Source organism: Orbicella franksi, chromosome 5, assembly GCF_964199315.1.
Source record: "Orbicella franksi chromosome 5, jaOrbFran1.1, whole genome shotgun sequence".
Lineage (NCBI taxonomy): Eukaryota > Metazoa > Cnidaria > Anthozoa > Scleractinia > Merulinidae > Orbicella > Orbicella franksi.
Genome location: NC_138149.1, coordinates 6,924,936 through 6,935,948, shown reverse-complemented (window position 1 = coordinate 6,935,948; position 11,013 = coordinate 6,924,936). Strand labels below are relative to the sequence as shown.

Genomic DNA, 11,013 nt, shown 5'->3' with positions numbered 1-11,013 from the left:
TCATCATGTCCCGTTCTTCATTTGCTGTACTCGGTAACTGAGAAAATTTCTTCATTGTGATTGGGTGAAAACAGGCACAGTTATCGTTGATTATTTATTTGCACTGCATTACAAATTAACGAGCGCGCAATCCATTCGTAATTATACGGTTCGTGTAAAACACGTGTAATCGAATGAAAGCACGAGTAATTTTAAAGAATTTACGCCACGAGGAACATCTGAAAATAATTCTTTCAAATTACGCTCGCTTACTTGTAATTCTGAAAAAAAAAAAAAATCAAATATCGCTTATAGCCAGAGATCCTTCAACAGGCTATGTCACACTATGGCAGTCAGTTCTTTATTTTAGAACTATGAGGTTCTAAACTTCAAATTGGCTAAGAATCAGTCTTTTATTAGCAAAATCCCGCCCATATATCAAAGAAGGAGGATTTTCGAGCATTATAACACTTTTGTGCAAATTGACGGGACCATGTTTTTCAAGCTTACTCTAATGAAGTTCGTCTCATTGTGAGTGCTGAGACCATCAGACTGACGAATATAATGTAACTCAACGGTAGAAAATTTTTGCTGACGTCCCCCATCCCAATCTTACTGACAAAGCATCATCATACAAAATAAAATATTTCTGTAACTGGCCACAAAATAACTAATCATTCTCCAAGAAGGTAAAAGGATAAACTTTAACTTTAATTTTACAACTTCTATCATATCTTCCTGAGTTAAATAAGACATTTTACACTGGCTTTGCCGGGTTATTAGTCTGATTTAAAATTCAACAAAGGGCTGGAGTATGCCAAGATTACCTTAAATAGAACGTTTTTCAGTTGAGTGTCGTAAAACCAGAACTAGAGCAATTAGACTACTCAGCCAATCTCAAAACGAAGTAAAATCAAAACCGAAACCTAATTACTTGCCTGATTACTTGCGAGGCTCAATTGAAAACCGCTCTATACAGTTCTTGTAATAAAATCATAATTGGCGTTCCTATTTAGTCTTATACATTCAGAGATCAGTTAGCATGTGTTATCTGTCATTAATGACATTTGCAAGCTTGCTGGAAGCGCGGAGCACGGATAAAGTGACAAGGCCTTCTTGTACAAGACACAACTCTATATTGAATTCCAGTTGTCATATCGCCTTGACATTCACACTGTGGATTGAAAACGGTCGTTGTTAAGTTATGTAATAAGATTATTTAAAAACTGGATCATTGGATAATGTAATTCGAGAGTTTTCATTGGCTCAGCTATCATGGGTTATGAGCCATTATACCATGCTCTACAAATATGGTAAGCGTACGCGTGATGTTTTGGGGGCGTTTTTATTTTTATTTTATTTTAGTTTAGTATTTTGGTTGCGTTTTTAATAAAACAATTATTCCACCCACTCGCGCTTGTCGAATACGAGTTGGTTATAGCCAAATCGGCGCTATGCGCCTCGTTGGCTATCTACCATCCCATATCCAATAAGCACGATTGGAATAATTGTTATATCGACTATGCTGTATAATGGATACTGATATGATTGAGAAAAGTTTATTCCGAAAAAGCGAATCATTTAAAGCTGAAGATTACAAGATGGAAACGGATAAAAAAATTAAGCTTGAGTGGTTAACTGCAGGCTTAAGTCAAGTTTTTTAAAGACATTATTTCCAATGAGTATCGCAATGGCAGGGCCAAAGGGGAAATTGGTAACGGCTCAAAACAAAACTCAGTCATAAAATCGATCATGTAATAGATCTTTTGATTCTGACTGCTTTTAAGTCTTGACGAGTTTAAAACATTTTTGTCCTTGCATATTTTTAAATAACTGAATTTACTGTATGTCTTGCTTTGATTCCGTATGGTAGAATTATATCACCAGTGATATGGCTACCTTGTGTGGCTGTTACCTTGGGGTTGCTGATTCAATGATATTCGCGCACAAAATGTTACAATTTGAGAATTGGGATCTAATTGAAAACCATTGCACCAGAAATACCAGCAATGCCACAGTAGAGATTACAATGAGGTACCTATCCAGAGTGTTAGCCTTTTCTGTCTATGATATCCACAATCTTTTTCAATTTTTTTTTTATGTTTTTGCTTTTCCTAACGGGCGGTGGAAATCCATCCCCCCCCCCCCCCCCACTCCCCCAATTTTCCCCTGATGGCATTAACTAGCTGGACACATCTCTTAGTCACATTTGTCCTTAAGTTAAAACTTACTGGGCCCCAAGCTGAAACGATCCAATAATATCCTCTTTCTGTATAAGGCAAAATAAAATAACAAGTTAATAACTGATTAATATTTAATTTTGATTTGTACATGGTAACAGACTAAACGAGAAGGAAAAAAAAGAAAAGCATTCAGTCTTAAGGTTGCTTTCCGCGAGTTCATAAGTATTATGCCCCGTCCACACATACATTTTATTTTGTTTTCAAATTAAAATTACAATTATAACATGCCAGCGGATAGCTGAGCTAATCTAGGCGGGTGACGTTTACACATGTAGTCCACACTACTCCGGAGAAAGTTTACAACGCAACATTAATTCTACGGCTAGGCCTACCGTCCACGCTAATCCGTAACGAAAATAAAGCTTGTCGAATTGGAGGAATTTGAAAACGCATGCTTTTCGTTTTAGGGTGGACGAAAACACTTTGGAAACGGAGCTTTTCGAAAAAGATGAAGTCATAATAATCATGTGATATCCCTGGCTCAAGTTTTGCTCAAACACAAATCTAAAATGACTGGTGATTGTTGCGTTTTCACTGAATTTCTCCGGCGTAGTGTGGACGGGCCTTAGAAACATTGGGAGACGCAGTATGTTATGATGTTAATTAGTGTGCATTTTTTGGTAAATTGCCTAACACAAGGTGCTCTAAACCGCAGCTTACTGCGTCGACGTTCTTTGTTATCCTTGTTTATATATTAATCAAGTGAATGCGCGCGTTCTGATTGGTCAATCAGCTATGGTTTACTGTGCCAGTAAACTCATGGAAATTTCGCGTGTCTTCTGAATTATTATATAAAAGCAATAGACCACAAGTTTTTATGGTTTAGAGGCATGATAAAACACTTGGGATGTTGGAAGAACACTCAAAGAAATCGTAAATCACGAGCCGCAAGCGAGTGATTTACGAATTCTTCTCGGGTTCTTCCAACATCCCGCGTAGTTTATCAGCCTATAAACCATAAAAACTTGTGGTCTATTGCTTAAATATGCATGCTTTATACCGTACGTACTGAAAACCAGCCTTGACAACTGCATACCAAGACACATGAGCTGTCACTTTTTGCTTCTGGTTAACTGGTAATTAATATCTCACTGCGGCTAGCTGAGCGTAATTAACCAGTTCGCGTTTACATCAGTCTTGCGTTTTTGTTTTTGTTTTGTTTTGTTTGTTTGTTTGTTTGTTTGTTTGTTTGTTTGTTTTTTAACTAAAGGAGTCACGTGCTTCTGATTTCATAAAGGAGGAATAGAAGTGTCAATTGAAAAAAGTAATTTTTGCTATATTTTTTTTTCTCAAGAAGCACTTCATTAAACCAGAAGCATATCACCTGGGTGATATGCTTCTGATTAAGTTTATAAGTGAGATAAGAACCATTTGCAGTACTAGTTTTATTAAGCAAAAAAGAAAATCAGTATTAGACTCCTCCTCAGCCTTGCAGCCGACCAAATAATGCAAGCCCTTACTTTGTAAGTCAGCTTGATTTCCTTCATCTTCGAAGTCATCAGTCATGTCTGAAAAAATGGAAAAAGCCAGAATTATTGTAAGTTCATCAACTCATTACTCCAAAAAGTAATTTACAAAACTTAAAGACGGATATTATTAGTTGCTGTTTGTGTTTCTCAGACTCCCTTTGAGAAACCCCAAGCATTTAATTCGCCAATGGCTCTGAATTTTTTTTCTTAAACGTTTGTGTAAAAACTTGGATATATGACTTGCTAATTATAATTCGATAATAGATAATAAGGTTCACTGAAACCGTTAACGAGTCCTAAGCACTTAAAGTTAAAATAAGGGGAGCTTCAACAGGTACTGATACCGTTGCTATGAAGAAAATAAATAAATAAATAAATAAAATATAAATGAATGGTTATTTGATCGATGCCATTCTTTGTCGCATGCACTGAAACTGTTATACACCGATAAATATTCATGCTGTAGATATTTTGACAATACTGTAAACTGTTACCAGCCATCTAATTTATTTTTAAAGTTGATGTAAATCGATGGAGACAGGAGTTAAGCGTCTTGCCAAATTAAAGTACGTGACGTCACCTATGAAGAAATCAAACTAGTGCGCATGCCTGAAAGCGCGTTTCCTTTGTGACTTCAGTTTCTTTTTTAACATGTCTTTTTTTTTATTACGTTTTCCCCTTGACATAATTAGGCAACCTACAGAATGATGTCTACTTCCGAGGATTTTTCGTCGATATCAAATTTGCACATTTATGCTCTATTTGCTTTGCATATTTTCGTTTGAAATTTCATTTCCACTTCTGTAAAGAAGATTTCGCAGAATGCCGGACTTTTCCATTTTTCTGTTTTTTTTTTTTTTTCTAAACTACTAACGATTTTATCAATGAACCTAAAGGGACAAGAAAAGTGTTTGAAACAACCATTTCGGTAGCAATAAACAGTGTTTGTTGCTTGGGATGAGAATATATAAGTAATTTCAGGGAATTATTTCCTTTACACGTCCACAGAAATGGCTAAAAATAGTGTACTTAATTACGAACAGTCTAACACTGAAAAGGTGAGAGCAATATTCAATATTGCTGTTAAAGGCAAAACGTACAGTGATCAGCCTCGGATCAATTTGAATTGAATCTTGACTTTTCTACAGTGCATCGCTACAACCTCGGCTACCAAATTCGCATTTCCACTTTTTCTGTGAATATTTAACGAACAAAACATTTGATCGAAATATCTTGTTGGTTCTTTCTGCTCCAAATAAAATTTTGAAAGTGATTGTTCACTCTGTTGCGAGAAGCATGGTGTTGCTCAATTCTATTATCTAATATAAGATTGAGCAATTACTAGAATATAACGGAAATTTTGCTTATGCACTAAAAAAAAAATCCCTCGAATATTTGATATATAAGTTCGTTCTCGGAAAAACTTCACACATATTCACTGTACACAGGTTCTAGTGTACACTGGTAAGGAATGTTGCAACTCTTCTATCCCAAAATTAAAATTTAGTTCCATTTTCTTGATATCTTTGTCGTTTATTATTCTTAATTTTAGTTTTGAGAATTTGTTGTAAAATCAAGATTATGTCAACAGAGCGGTTGACGATTTCACTACTCTTGTCATTTGAATACTTCAAACTGCTTTGATTTATAAAGAAAAGGAGTTTAGATATTGCTCATTCTTGGAGTAAAAGAGATTTTCTTCAAAAGCTGTATTTTTTTTTTTTTAGTTTACAGCAAGTTGACGCTACCTATATACGAACGACGTTGTCATTTGTATAGACAGAGCGTTCTTCAAAGTACGTTTTACCTTTTGTTTCAAAGACTTCTCTGACACTCTTGGAACAAGCCATTCCAAACAGAAGTACAACAACTGCAAATAGAAGTACTGTTGTGATTTTCATCTTTTCTCTAACAGTCTGATCTCTGACCCAGTGCTTGTTTTATTGTAGTTCCGTCTGCTTCACCCCCACGTGCCAGAAACGCGGCGTTCTATTCATCAACCTTGTTAATTTATAGGACTTGGCGACAAAAGGCGAAGGCGTGTAATTGTCAAAAGTAGCACAAATGGAACATCTGCAATACAGGGATTATGATTATGATCTCCTATTAAAACCGCGAAAACGACGCTTAAAAAAGCGTATCTCCGGCAAACATGTTTTACGCTTGTTGGGTGGACCTAGATGAGACAAAAAACACTGCGCGTATATGGAAAATCTATTTTAAGACGTTTGGTGAGACGTGGTTAGTCTCGACAGAATCTTCGCGCATATTTACAAGATATTTTAAGACGCAGCACCATTCAAATGCGATGTTATCTTCTCAAATTTTTTCTAGTCATGGAAAAGTTAATATATTTTGTTCAAGTTTATATCTCAGTTGGAGATAGCTGGCGCGTTCTCTGTGATTTAGCCACTAGAAACCACGAAAAAAATAATCAGTGGCATGTCTAGTTGATAAATTGAACAAAGCTATGACTAAAGTGTGTATTATAACCAATGATTGAACACTATGCGGTCATGGGAGGAAATGATGTCATCCCACATACGGCGAGAAACGCTATGAATTAAGAGGTCTGCAAAAGACGCTATTGTTTGTGCAATTTCCTGTATCATAAGTATAGATAATTAAATCACGAGGGCGGCCGACTTAAAGTGACTCTGCTTAAGTCTAAACAAAGAATTATTGCGTAAAAATTTTTGAAGCCGAAAAAGTAAGGAATGTAATTTAAACTACAAAATTTTCGACAATTTTGTCCGCATGTCAGTACTAGTTTTAAGAAATACGAAATCAATTGGCAAATGGGAGCCATTTTGTCTCCGCTGATGTTTATTCAAGTTCATAACACGAATTAAACAAAGGAAATAAGGCAGAATCTAATTCTCGAATAGCAGTCAGCTTTTAATTATCTGAGTTGTGAGAGCGTAGCTTAGAAGCGTTATGATTTCGAGTAAAGTGTTTGAAGGGCCATCGTATTTCAATCAAAGTTGGGCTTATTCTATTTAACATGAGCGTCAGTTTTAATTTCTATTGATAATACAACTCCTTTTATCAACTCGATCAAGTTTAATCTCTTATCACCTTACAAGGCAATGAACGAAAATTATCTTAAAAGAAGACTTCTTGTTTTTGAGTAGAGTTTTTTCGTCGGCACGTATTTTTATCACACGGAAATGATTCAATTTACCTCAAATAAAAACATCCTGAGCAGGTTTATCAAACGTGGTTTAATTAAAAACAACCTACATGGTTCGCTTCATCCAAAAAGCGTTTTTTTTATTATTTATAACGTCTTCTAGCGCGTCAGCCGTGGTACGGTTTTAAAAAATGTTTCAAAACTCTACGACATTTTTTAATAGTACACGATATATATACAATCGAAAAGAAGTTGTTGTAAGGTTGTGGGGCGCGCGCGACAGTGTTTTCGAGTAAATAACTGAAAAAAAAAAAAGAAAAAAAAACAGAAAAGAAAGAAAAGAAAAGAAAACAGCCTTAAAGGAAAGTAATCGGGCCGCTGTATTAACACGTATTTTTTCTATTTTTTTTTTTTTTTTTCTAGTTTCTCTTCTTTTTTCGAGTTGGCATTCTTTTCAAGACAAGAAGTGTAAAGAAAATTTTAAAGCCACAAAACAATGACCCAGATGAACCTTAAGGACAAAGCAAACAATGCAGTTAAGATTAAACAACAAGTCGAGTCGAAATTTTCACGGAAATGTAAATAACGGCTCTACTTTTCTAGATCAATTGCGTTTATCATGATTTTGAATATAAAGTTAGAAAGGCGTAGATTTTTCACCTGATTGATTTAGTTCCAGAATATAGTTATTTATGTTTCAGTTAGTAAAATACAAATACAATGTTTTTATTGCGATAAAATGTAAACGACATACAGCAATTTATTCCCATCATGGAGATGCAAATAACTTTTAAGATATTTTGAAAGGCATTTTGAAAAAAACGAAATGTACTTCTCGTCTGGGCTACTCTAGAGAAACGCGCATTCACTGAGAGGTTGGTTTCTCCACTATCATACAGAAACGCATTTTAAAACCTAATCAAAAGAAACCATTATCATATACACTCCTAAGTTTGTAGTGCTCTTTACGGGGTGAGAGGACGAACATGGTAGTTTTCTTTGTTCCGAACGTTTCCCAAATCAGATATACTTGGTACTTAATTTTCTCCAGAACTTGTTATTTAAGTAACTTGAAACAAAACGTGATTTAAAGTACATCCCCCGCTTTATATAACGCAGCTAGCTCTGAATTGAAAATTTGAATACAGCTGTTTCATAGTTCCACGTAGATATACTATTCCTTAATCTTTTGAACAAAATTAATACTTTTTTCTTCTCTATTTTTACCTGCTTTTTCCCGTAATGACTATATGTATGAACCCGGGTTTCACTGAACAATTCAAAATGGGAAGTATACTTGTTCACATGGCCTCAATTTGTTTTTTGCCATGATTATATATGATTTAATTTAGCGACGCGTCAAATTCCGCTTTGCCTGCATATCTTCCAATCTTTTTCTTACAACTTACATTTTCATTTATTATTTGTGAAATTCTAGGTGTACAATCCAGTATAATAATGAGTTTACTTAACCACGACGTCGACGCCGACGACAACGTCAAGTCAAAAGTAATTTGATATTTTACCTACAAATCTCGGGATACTCCAAAGTCATTTACTTTGTTGATCACGGTCAAAACTATCACGAGACTGAATCTGGAACATAGCAATAAATGAAAAATAAATTTTTGAAAACTTAGCCGTCGTGGTTCACGTTCTACAGACAACGCAGAATTTGGTCATTTCACGCTGTCTTTTCTTTCAGAGGGTGGCAAAGAAATGTACCAAGAATTGCAACGCACGTGCACAGTCTTTGTTCTGCTCATTAAACCTCCCTTATTATACAGAATTAACAAGGCCAAATACAAGAAAAAGTGAATGTTAAGCCCCGGCCAAACGATCGCAACATTGTTGGGCGCAACATGTTGCGTGCGTTTGGCCACCCTGTTGCGATGTGTTGCGACATGTTGGGATTTGAAAATCGAACTAGTGCGCATGCCCTGGCCAACATTGTTGCACGAACCTGGCCAAAGGACTACAACATCGTGCAACATCCACAAATGCTGCATGAAAAATTTGACCATTTTCAAACTTGAGCCAACAGCACCCAACATGTCGCAACATGTCGTAGCAAGTGGCAACAGGATGGCGAACCGCGCGCAACATGCTGCGAGCAACAAGGTTGCGTTCAAATGTTGCGCTCGTTTGGCCGAGGCTTGAAACTGGTCAAATTCTTTGATGCAACATTTGTGGATGTTGCATGATGTTTTAGTCGTTTGGCCAGGTTCTTGCAGCAGTGTTGCACCCGGGCATGCGCACTAGTTCGATTTTCAATACCCAACATGTCGCAACACGTCGCAAAAGGGTAGCCAAACGCGCGCAACATTCGTTCTACTCTCATTCGTTTTACGGTCCCAACTGCACCAAGGACATGTTTGATCGTCTCGATTCGCTAACTGTGGATGAAGACGGAGACGATCGACGTGTCGTCGTGGTCTTTCACAATTTCAAAGGTTACGATGGCTGTTTGTGTTGCAGTTGTACAAACACCACCGTGAAGTCAAAGATCAGATCACCATCCTCTCGCTGAAATCGGACAATCTCACCTTCAAGGACTCTCTGCTCTCTTCCTTTTCCTCTCGCCATCTTTCCTGCCACCTTCGGACTGACCGAGTTACGTAAAGGTTTCCTTCCTCATCTCCTGAACACCCTGGAGAATCAAGACTACCATGGTTCCATACTACCTGCGTCCAACAATGTTGCAATATGTTGTGTTCAAATGTTGCGATCATTTGGCCGGAGCTTGCAAATGTTGGGCCAACAATGTTGCGATATGTTGTGTTGATACGTTGCGATCATTTGGATGGAGCTTTAAATAAACAAGCAACCTTTAGTAATTCTTAAATTAGTTCCTTAATAAAGGTCCGGTAATACGGGCAACATTTTTCTTCAACTTGTCTCTACACTTTGTTGCATTGTAAGTTGAAACCCTCTGTTGCGCGTATTGCCACGTTTGTGACCAACTTGTCTCGCAGCAAAATACAGTGTTGCAAGTCTGCGGAATTCTTCACGTACAATTGGTCAATCGTGTGTAAATAAAGATGGCGCCTTCTTTCATATAATTTAGTGTTTCCACGAACTTCCACTTTGACTTCTGGCCGTCATTTTCTTCTTAATTTTCCGTGCCAGTGAAGTTCTCTCAGTATGAAGCTCAGTGTCGTTTCAGATAGCTATGCGAAAAGTTGTGTTTTTGCGATAGTTTTTCCAAGCCTTTTGCCCTTTTTGCTTCTTGTTTTGAAGGGACAAGCGAGGTGTCCCAAAGACTATGATGGCCCTCGAGGTCTTTGTACAGGGTAAATTTATGACTTTCCGAGAGTTACTGGTATACTTCGAATTTACGCTCGTCTTCACCGTCCGCCACGTTTGTTTTGTTTGCCGCGTTGCCGCGCCTCGCGACAGCCAATCACAAGCGTTAAATTCAAATTTGTTGCGAGACAAGTTGTAGCGTCAGTGGTAATACGAACAGCAAAACTAAAATTTGCTGTAGAAAGTAGAACTCGAGTCTACTTTGCGCAACATGTTGCCTCAACTTGCAACATTGTATTTTGCTTCGAGACAAGTTGGTCACAAACGTGGTAATACACGGAACAATGTGTTTCAACTTGCAGTGCAACAATGTTGCGAGACAAGTCGAAGAAAAATGTTGCCCGTATTACCGGACCTTAAGTTCGATTGATTTGATTCAACAAGCATTTCTTTTTCAACAGTGCGCGCTTTCATTGGCTACTTCGAGGCCACATGACGTCAAGTCTTTGAGCAGGCACAATCGAAAAATCTATGACCTGACAGGGTTACACATTGGCACAGTGCACTGTTACCTCTGAATTAACGCACAGTGCACTGTTACCTGTTACCTGTGAATTAATGTTGACCGATGATCGCCGTTGCACGCCGTTGCACACCTTTTAATGGCTTCATTGTGCTAAATAACGAATCAATTTATGACTGGTACCTCAGTACAGTCTGCCTGATTCTCTGGAAAACAAGTGAACTGTTCCACTCGGGACTAGTCAATAAGTGTTAATAACTATTGTTTCACTGACGCCGTAAAATACTCAGCGATATGTCACTGATATGTCACTGTACACGTATCTTCCCGAGCTGTCGAGGACGCATGTGTAGTGCACAGGACAGTGTTAACAGCGACCGTCGTGTGACACCAGCTAATGAAAGCATTAGTGACTGATTA

At 37.4% G+C, this 11,013-nt stretch overlaps 1 long non-coding RNA gene across 1 annotated transcript; it reads right to left on the bottom strand.

The window, feature by feature from the left end:
* Positions 1 to 269: 269 nt before the first annotated feature.
* LOC145486615 (uncharacterized) lies at positions 270 to 5,749 on the bottom strand. Its single transcript, XR_014049314.1, has 4 exons — positions 5,499 to 5,749; positions 3,683 to 3,730; positions 2,211 to 2,248; positions 270 to 1,153 (listed from the first exon to the last, which is right to left on the bottom strand). It is a non-coding gene; the product is annotated as an uncharacterized LOC145486615 (long non-coding RNA).
* Between the last annotated feature and the right edge of the window lie 5,264 nt (positions 5,750 to 11,013).